The following is an 11,055-nucleotide window of genomic DNA, read 5'->3' on the forward strand; positions in this document are numbered from 1 at the left end:
TAGCTATGTGGTGAGACTAACAAGAATTAAAATCAAACATTCATTCAGAACAAAACTGAAGAATCTAGATAGAAACAAATCAAAAACCAGATTTAATGATCAATCACATGAAAAGTACTTGTCTTAGCAGAACTGAAAACTAACGTTTTAGGAAAACATGAATAAAATATGATAAAAACAAATGAAAAGAGACATCAAACAACTAATCTTACTAATCTAATTGAAGGAGATTATCCACAGTCTTCAGATCTTCAGAAATCGTTGAAATCGGAGAAAAAACGCCTCAAAAATTGTATTTTCGTCATTAAGAACCTCTGGAATCGCCACCTTAGGTTACAAGAATGCTATCAGGATCTATTTATACGTCCAACAGCAAAAACGACACGCATGCGATCGCATGGGCACAACCTGCGATCGTAGGTTTTGAAGAAAACGTGTCTCGTGCCTTTTTAATAAAGTAGGATGCTATTTTGACACTTTTTGGCCAACCTGCGATCGCATGTACACAACCTGCGATCGCATGTTTTCATTTTTTACTTCTAGATGAATTTTTGGCGCTAAAAAACCTCGTATCCAAGCTGCGACCTAACCTACGATCCCAAAATGCCCCATGGGATCGCATAAAGGAAACCTATGATCGCATATTATACCTAAGACGTCCGAAATTTCGTCTAATTTTCAGATCATTTTGAATCGCGTCAATCGGAGTTACGGTTCTCGAGATATGGTCAAAATACTGACAGGGGGTCAAAGCTACCAGCAACATCTTTTAACTTTAGATTGCATATTCTATCTTCGTGTGATCAATTCAATCGAATGCTTCTTAACCAAAAGCATCTTCCAAACATTCCTCATAATCCTTCATAAGTGCCATGCTCCATTTTAAGCTCCAAACGCGCATCCAACTGCTCCACTTGAACTATCTGGAATTGACATAAAAACATGAGCATTACGAGAATTCTAACAAAATACATGAGCTAAACATTATTTAAATAAATGAAATGCAAATGTACAAAATATGATACTAAATAATAATGAAAACTACCATAAAAGATGCATAAAATGACATCTAAAACTCCCACCGACCGCCACCCTCTTGCTTCTTTGACCGACTAAGCCACCGGCGAACCATTGTTGCCAGCGAAGGCAACCACCATGGGTCCGCAATGTACGAGTTAGGAAGACCGAAGTGATGTCGCCGTTGGACCGCCACTTTGAAGAAGACGAAACCACTGTCGTACGCCACAGCTGTCATTCCTAGCGACGTCGGTTGCTCCTGTTCCGTCAGTGAAGATCAAGCGGACGCCTTCCTTTGTATCTGTTTTTGTTGCCGTTCACTTCATCCCTTCTCCTCCTTCATTTCGACACTACACCACAGCCACGACCTGCCTTCCGCTGCTGTTGTCGTTGTGACTCTCGGGCACTATTTTAGCTTGTTCCAGTCGCCTAGTCGATGGTTTGGAACGGTGGTCTTGTGTTAAGTATGGATACATGTTGTTATTGAACCCGAGATGTCTTTTATGAGTGCTGCTGACCGGAGATCAAGGAAAATAACCACCATGGCCGCTGTCAGCTGCCATCTTCCGTCCCCACCAGCCACCATGGAAGGTGGTTGTGTGCGTGTTTTACTATGTGTTTAGGTGTTTGCTAGTGTATTATGTCGAATGTATTACTTTGGTTGGACTTCACGAGAAAAACCACCACCACCACTGTGAGCTGGTGGCTACCGGCATGTACCACCGCCGACCACTACTAGGGTGGCTGTATGTGTGAGTTATTTGGGTTTTTTCTTTGTAATATTGTAACCAATGCTATATTAATAAAAGAAACTCGTAACCACCACCGTAAGCCGTCGTTGACCACCACTACCCGAGGTGGTAGTGGGTGGTGCCCGACTAATGAAACTCTAACGACCTTATGTGACCCTAGTGGGCCTAATGAAGCCTAATTGATCAAAAGACTAAGTTTTGGGCCTATTGGGCTATGATCGGGTTGGAAACCCTAATTAGGTTTTAGAAAACCCTAATGTTGGGATTTCGGGCTTGGACTTGTCGGACCCGCATTTTGGGCCATTGGAATTGGATTATGTATTAAGCTCGAACACACCATATGATTTGTTTAGTAGAGTGACGGACTTAATGGATTAAGTCCTTAATGGGTTAACTGTGAAACACTTAACCCTAATCATCATTTTATGTGAAAACTCTAATTTCACTTGGGCCTTGAGTTGGGCTTTTCTATTGGGCTTTGATGATTGGGTTATTGGTGGGCCATCCAAGAACAATCATATGGACTAGAATTAATTAATAGGCTTTAAGGTAAGGCCCATGAGAGGGGTTTGGGTCCAATTTGGAAAATTGGGCCATATCTGGGCCTTTATGATTATGAAATATTGGGCCATTAGAACGCTAAATGTTTGGATTGGAATAAATGGTTGGGCCTTATGGTAGAACCATGTAAATGTTCGGTCTTAAAATTTTGGTTTTAAAACAATGAGATCTCCCTGAAAACAAGTAAGTGATGTGTTTCTTACACAAACCAAAGACCACTCTATAAATAAATCCAAGATCTGATGCAGAGCGAACAGAATAAGGCTAGAAACAACCAATCTGAATCGACAAACCAAGGAAGTTAGGAGAAAAATCCAGATGAAGAAAATCTAACAGATAACTAGCCATGAATATGAGAAACACTAATATAAACTTAGAGCACGAACACACATCCACGACTAAGTTATGTTACCATAATCTGAATTAACACTTGAACTACTATAACAACTCCTTTATTTCAAAGAATGAGATATACATGAATATTTATCTAAAAAGGGTTGACCCATTGGCCTAGGCAAGCTAGGCAACCTCCCTAGCCCCCAAAATTTCAAAAAGCCCCCAATTTGCACTTGTTATATTGGTTATATGGTATAAACCCATTAATTTTAAGCATGTTGGACTAGTTTTTTCAAAGCCCAATACTCTAATTAACTTATAACTTGTATCGATCTAGAAGAGAAAGCGGGATGAAGCATACAACGTTTGAGTTCTAAGTTCCAAGGTACAATTGATCTTTAACAACCAATCGATTTCTGTGGAAAATCCAAACGAATCTTCTTTAGATTCCAGAAACAACGACTAGTAAATTGATTTATTCTCTAATTTCTTTTTTCTTATCCAAGATTTCAAGTGAACAATTTCTCTCATATTCTCTAATCTCCATATTTTCTGATTTTCTAAGTTTCTGAGTTTGTCCACAACAACCATGTTGCCACACACCATGCTAAAATTAAGAATTAGAGAATTCAAAGTCTAATTGCTTTTCCATCTTTTCATGATTCTAGAAAACTGGAATCGATTCTTGCCCTTCTTATTTTCGATTTCCAGTTTTCTTTGCATCAGTGATTGAGTGACTAGAATCGAGAGTAACTCATACTCAAAATCTTCTTGAAATTTACACAAAATCAAGAATGTTTGAAACTGAGACGAAATTGATTATAAATCTTTGTAAGATCTGCTTTATAGCCTTCTTGAAAATTATTATTCTTGTTTGAAATTTGATTCTTTTATGAATATTTTTTTTTCAACTTCAGAATTTTTTGTTGTGTCAAATCTGAAGAATATTTGACCTTCTGATTGTGAATGGTCTTCAGATTATATTTCACTTTTGGCTGAATTTAGGTGCAATCATAGAACAAGAACATGATGCATTTTTATTTTAGGCAAGTTTTTTGTATTTTTAATTATGATTATAGGATAGCCTGTTTAGGTTATGCCTAATTGTATGAGCCTTTGAATTGCATGTACAGATTCCTGATTAGAGGATATAATGATCTTATTGGAATATGATGGTTAAATTTCCCATTGTCTCAATGCTGCTTGCTCTATGCTTTGTGGGACTCTTAGTAATGTGAGTTAACTATTACGTGAATATGCTAGGTCACATGGGACACATGCTGGATAATCTCAGAGTGAGAGACTTGATCCTATTGCGTAGCTCTTGTCTGAATCCAACCGTTCTAGGGATGGGTCTTTTACTCAAAGGATTATCTGATCTCTGTTGCATGTGGCTATATTCATGAGGTAGCTAGTTGACATTACTGGGAATCTTTCAGCAGCTGAGGACTAGGTGAGTTCGGGAACCTAGGGAAGCCTAGGATATATTTCTGTGAGTTAGTAGTGAGGCTCAGTTAGACTTAGGTGTACCAGTTGAGGAAGTGATTCGGAGGATCCGAAAGGATTGCTGAGGAAAGTATGGTAGGTGTGGAAGGTAGTATTGGGCCCGTACTACTGAAAGCACAGGATCCATACTCGAATCAGTGAGAGTCTTGGAGAATCTAAAAAGCTTCAGGGAAGAGTTTGTGACCCAATTTGGGGACCGAGGATGTTCCAATTGTTGCAGCTTAGTCATTGGCAAGCGAGCTAATGCGCGTGACAGGGTGTCAGACCCTGAAGGATATGATTTCCAAGAGTTGCAGATGTGACATTGATTTGGAGCACCCTGGAAAGAGAGGTGCGTGCCAGGTGATTATAGTAGATGGTCCCGAGAAGAGACCCATGACATCTGAACATCAGGTGAGAGATCAGTAGGGTCTGAGTCAGTGCAGTGTGTACGAGAAATTACACAAGGGAGTTTGTCACTCCAAGGGTTTAGACTGCTGCAGGGTAGCAGGATTGGTCATATCAGCAGAAGGTGACCAGTATTTCCCCAGATGTTGCAAGTATGTCACCTTCTATTGCTACTAGATAGATGTTGGGGGATGCGTATCGCGTTGGAATTGTGAGTGAGTTTGGATAAGTCAGACCTCGAGTCGGTTTTTCTGCTAGTGTTTGGGTTATCAGGGATCATATATGCCATCCAGCATGCCGAAAGGTCCTTGATGAACCCAAAGAGGGATACGTCTTGCAGAGTGGGTTCCGCGCATACCGTTATCATTTTGGATCTTTGTCGGGATCTATGCAGGAGTATTATTTAGAGGATACTCGATCAGGGTTGGAATGATTGTTCTCCAATGAAGTCAGCGTTCAGAGGTTCTATCATTGTTCAGGTATGGTCAGTAATTGTTTATGGATGAACTTTGGAGTTCAAGGCACTACCGTTGCTAGGACGGAACTGGTGACACGAAGAGGGTAGTGCCAGTCGCGGATGTTAGATGCATAAGTGGTTGGTCATCGCATGTTCATGATAATTGTGTTTTCGCATGGGTTGTGTTCGGTTAGAGTTCAGTGATACTGCAAGATTGGCAGTGGGAACGAGGATTCGTCAGCTAGAGTGAAGATTAAGGTCTTCAATTGATAGCATGTTAAATGGATTGAGGTGTCAGACTGGATCAGATTTCAAGGGTACTCATCGAGACTTCCGAGGATGAGCGATCTCAAGGTTTAATCGGCGATTAAACGTAAGCATTCGCAAGCACAGGTTGTCATCAGTGGGATATTAGAAAGCGAGAAGGATTGGGAATCCTTCAATTCTCAAGTAATGTGAAGACGTAGTCGAATCTAAGTGGGGAAGAGACTTTTTATAAAGTTATCTAACTGTGAGTTCTGGTTCATTCGACCAAGATAGAGGTGCAAGGTGCAATCTCTTGGCCACCTTGTCAACCAGAAGGGTATTCTAGTTCATTCGACCAAGATAGAGGTCGTGATGCATTGGGAGATTCCGAGGTCTCCATCTAAGATTCGGAATTCCCTGGGTATAGTGGGTTATTACCGGAGATTTATACGGGACTTCTCCGAGATTGAGGTTCCTTTGAACCGACTGACCAAGAAGTCGACAACCTTTCATTGGGGGCCTGAGTAGTAGGCAGCCTTCGAGACTCTCAGACAGCGGGTGTGCGAGGCACTTATTCTCACCATGCCAGAGGTTTTAGATGATTTCATGGGTTACTGTGACGCTTTGATCATGGGCATGGGTGTGGTACTGATACAGTGGGGTCATGTGATAACAGGTTTTGGGAACCAGGTTAGAGTCCCGGTTGGGACTCGAGTTCAATTGAGGGTTAGGTCGAGTGCGTGTTCGACCCGGTTTGGGAAGTGTTGTAAGACTATGGGGGTAGCTGTAGCATTCACTAGTGGTCAGATAGTATGGAAAGTGTTGTAAGACTACGGGAGTAGCTGTAGCATTCACTAGACGTCAGTTAGTATGGGAAGTGTTGTAAGACTACGGGGGTAGCCGTAGCATTCATTAGCGATCAGATAGTGTTAGAGTGTTGTAAGTCTGTGGGTGTAGCCGTAGCATTCACTAGGTTGGTAGATGGCATGAGTGTGTTGTTAGAACTCAAAAGGAACAATAGTACCCACCAGTTCAGGTGCAGCAGTGAGAATATGGAAATCCAGGGATTGGATTTCGGACCTACCCAAATGGATTCGATCTGGTTAAGCCAGTAATGAAAATGGTAGGGACGTCACTACATATATGAGATCAGGGAAGCAATGGACCGCTTAAGGTCGTTTGTGAAGAAAGACTACCATTGGTTAGGTAGCAATCACTTTTAGTTTTGGATTGGCTGCCGTCGGGATTCGACGCATGGAACTGATTGGTTAGATCAGAAAGTTGTTTGGGCCATTGTAGCATGATAACCAGTGGCAACTAGTTCAAGGGAAGTATTTCGTTCAAAAGTCGTGTGAGGCAACTAAGTGGGGAGTCCTTTGGATCCACAGCCGGGCCTGAACCCGACATTTCAGATGATTGGTGAATGAATCGAGACCAGGCAGCTCTCGATAGATTTTGGGAAGCAACTATGTAGCAGCATACTGCTTCAGGCAGTTTAGTGTTAGGGCAGTTTCTGCGTTTGGGCAGTGTTAGTATTTGCGTTTCATGTTGCAAATACGTACAAAATAGCTAGATGATTGGAGGAGTGAAAATTTACTCACAGCAGGAGTATTTGAACCTTGGTCAGGTACGAGTGATCGACATAGATAATTAGGTCTGTGACCCTGTTGATAGTGGGAACCTCGAGCTATCAGGAGCTGAGTAGACTATTAAGGGACAAATGGGCAGGACTGAACGATGATATTTCAGTATGAGTGGTATGTTAGGGATTCAGATCATCTCGAGACAGCAAACTTCAGACGGAGTAGACGAGATATGGTTGCGAGGAATTCGTTCACCTGCGGATTGTAGGGCTTTGCGAAGATTGGTCACGGCTACCCTCGGAAGGCTAGGGCGTGCCCGGGATGATGACTATGTTACTAGAGTGGCTTGGTATGTAAGGATCGGTAAGGAATGATTTCGAGGACGAAATCTAATTTAAGTGGGGGAGAGTTGTAAAACCCCGTTTATTTATTAAATAAATAAATAAATTAATGAATAAATGGTAGTCCTAAAATAAATAATTATGTATGAAAGGATGGTCTCGAGGAGCTAACTGTAAAGATTTTAGAAGATGGGGATTGTTTGGTAAAAGATGGGACTTAATTTGAAAAGGGTTTTCGAGTTCAGGGTTTAAATGGTAACTATGGGGGTTTATTTTGAAAGAAAAGGGACTGGAGGGACTAAAGATGGTATTATGGAAAGTAGCTAAGGGGACCGAGTATATAAACCCATCACCCATTCTTGAACCCTAACCCTAAGAAGATATGTTCAGCCGCCACCCATACAAGTGACCAGCCTCGACCGCCACCTTACCCTCCTTCTTCATCTCCGATCTGGTGCCACCATCATCTACTTCGTTCGTTCTTCTGGCCGCCCAGCATCATCGGGTAGTCCTCTTCACCGTCAACATCGGAGACCGTCTAGGGGTGGAAGAGAGCATCCTGACGCTGCTGCTTCGTCGAAGTTTCATTGCTGTCGGTGACACCGTAAATGATAGGGACCACTGAGACCGGGTTTTTGCGCTGTAACGGAGAAGGGTAAGCTGTGAAGTCGATGTCTAGTTTCGAGCGGTGGAGGTCCGAGATAGCCTAGTCGTTGCTGCTATTTGGATGTCGGATGAAAACCTCCCTGTTGTATTATTCCTCTCCTTCTCCGCTTCTGCCCGGTTTTGTGATGCTTTGGTATCCCGATGAATACTCTTTCGTTTTCTATTCGTTTTGCTTCACACCACCGCAGGGGTGGCCGGTGCTGGTGCGTGTTCAAAGATGGATGTGCGAGTTTTGATGCTATGGGCGTGTGTTTCTTGACTGAGAATCAACAGAACTGCCACCACCACCATGAGGTGGTGGCTGTTATCGCAAGAGTTGTTGCTGCCGCCGCCATGTGCCACCAGGCGGGTGGTTGGCTTCCCTTTCCGAGCAAAAGACATGAAGGTGGGTGTGTTGCAGTTGGTGAGTGGATGTGTGGATGGCTAGAATTCCTGGAAAAGGCATCACCACCACCATAGGTTGGTGGCTGCCGCCATGTGCCGCCTGTATATGTGTGTTTATTTTAGTATAGTGTGTGTGTGTGTTATTTCGTGAGATCATTGTAATTATAAAAATTGGAATAGTGGAAAGAAATCTCAAACCACCACCGTAGGGTGGTGGCTGCCGCTACCGGCCGCCGTGTTGGGTGACGGTGTGCTTTGATGGTGTTTGGACTCGTTTGGATGATTAGACAAGGGACCAAGAAACCCTAATGGGCCCAATGAGGCTTAATGGACTTAATAAACCCTAATGGGCCCAATAATGATTAATGGACCCAAAAGCCCAAACATGTGACTAATGGTTGTAATAAACCCTAATTGGCCTAAGGAAAACCCTAATGGGCTTAATGATATTTTAGTGGGCTTAATAGGCCCAATAAAGCCCTAATTGATCTAGAAGCCTAACAAGTTGATAAATGGGCTAATAATTGGATTGGAAAACCCTAATGCCAATGAAACCCTAACATTAAGAATTAATCGGGTCACTAAGCTTTGTGCTTACGGTTTTCAGTTTTGGTTTCAGGTACTTTGTGTTTAAAGGAAAGGAGCCAGCTTGATCGCAACACATCATACTATGGTTTTCCGCACATGAGATCTTTGGGATTACACTCTGATATTGTTTTATGATAACATGTTTAATTATTTCTACTTTGGTTTTGACATGACATGACATTACAAATGTTTTATTACACTGTTGGTTTTATAATGATGTATTTAAAAGTGAAAATTTTGGCATGTATTTTTGGGATGTTACATAAACACTTATTCAGATTTTGGCAAACCTCTACGTATGCCCAACGTAAATCCAGTATGCTTATCGTACTGGGTCAACCACCCCAATGGTGGTCAACATCAGGACGAGTACGCCCATCATACAAGAGGAGTACGCCCCGTGTACGTCCTCTTTTGGGCCTTTAACAATTAGGCTTCGGGTTTTGGGCTGTTTATGGACTAGTTGGATTTGGGCCTTTGCTGGACTTTTTGAATATAATGTTTTGGGCCAAGTTTTGATAATGAATCTTGGAATTAGACCCAATCAGGGAGTTTGGCCCAATTTGGTAAATTAGGCCAATAATGGGTTTTGCATAAAGGACTTTCAAGGTTATGGACTTGGCATTGGGCCTTGGCCCAATAAAGAGAATGGACATGATGGATTGTGTGGACCCTTAGTCAAGATTGTTATGTTGTGTAATGACTTGGTATTTATTATGTGATAGTTCAGGATTTCCGGTGAGACAACGATCAGAGGTTTTCAGTACTTCGACACTACTTGCGAGGTGAGTTACCTCACTATACTAAGGGGTCTAAGGCACCAATGTTGGCTCATTGGATATGATATCCTAGCGGTTGGTAGTATGTTGAGTATGGGTTAGTGTTGCATGCTAATTGCTATGCCATTTAGGTAGATATGTAGGACTACCTGTAGTATTATGTGATTATCTGTATGCACATTAGTTGTGTTATATGTCGACATATTATGTATGATGGGTTGAGGTGATACTGCTTTGTGCGATAACCAACAAACCCATGAGCATTCCAGATACGAGCTCAGGGCCAAGTGGGGCATGCCAAACTCGTACTTGGGCTCGAAAGCATTCCAGATACGAGCTGAGGGAAACTCGTATTGTAGGCTCGGGAGCATTCCAAATACGAGCTGAGGGAGACTCGTACTGTGGGCTCGGTGGCAATCTAGATGTGAGTTGTGGGCCCGGAAGGCAATCCAGACTCACACTATGGGCCCAGGGGTAATCCACTCTGTAAAGTTGTGGACCCAATACACGCTATTATTTGTATATGTGTTATGTGCAGTGTATCAGTATTTTGGGGGAACTTACTAAACCTCGAGCTTACAGTTTCAATTTATTGTTTAGGTAAATCAGGTGATCGCGGGAAGGCAAAGACGTGATCATACAATTCCTCATATTTATGTTTCTGGGATACTATGATATTATACATTTTGAAAACAAGTTTGTAATGATTAATGATTTTGAAATGTTTTTAAAAGTTTAAATTTGACATGATTAAACAACATGATTGTAATTAGATGTAGACTCAATCAAAAGTTCTAACTTAGTCAACATTATCAGTCATCAACTATAAAACAACTCTAAGTTTCATCTTAACAAATTATAGGAATATAAAATTAAACTACTCCTCCAATTTTAAAGTGTTTAAGGCATGCCACTATATGCCCCATCTATAATAAATTTATAATGAAGAATATTTAAATTATATTAATATCATTATAACGGTTTATCTGATTGACATTATAACATGTATGCAATAACAATTATACCAAAACATAAACTTATAAATTTGTACAAGCAACCAAGAGTTTGTTTCACAATTCTAAGAAAAAAAAAATTGAACTAAGATGTATAGAAAAAATATTGAAACAAAGACATTTATATTGTATTGAACTCAGTAAAATGTAACGAATGATTCTATTATTATTAAAATGTAACGAACGATTCTACTATTATGTAAGTGAACACACTGAATCATATTTAAAATTGTCTATAGTACATTTAACTCTATATAATTCAATAAAACATATTTAAAAATTGGATTTTTTTTTTCTACTCATTAAACTCTAAATTCATTGAACATTAACTTATTATTCTACTATTGTGTAGTTTTAACGCATTGAATCACAAGTAGATAATAGAATCAATTCAATTCTATTATATATGGATCTATAAATTTGACTATTTTATACTAGT

This window comes from Lactuca saligna, chromosome 9 (genome assembly GCF_052625555.1).
Source record: "Lactuca saligna cultivar CGN05327 chromosome 9, ASM5262555v1, whole genome shotgun sequence".
NCBI classification, from domain to species: Eukaryota; Viridiplantae; Streptophyta; class Magnoliopsida; order Asterales; family Asteraceae; genus Lactuca; species Lactuca saligna.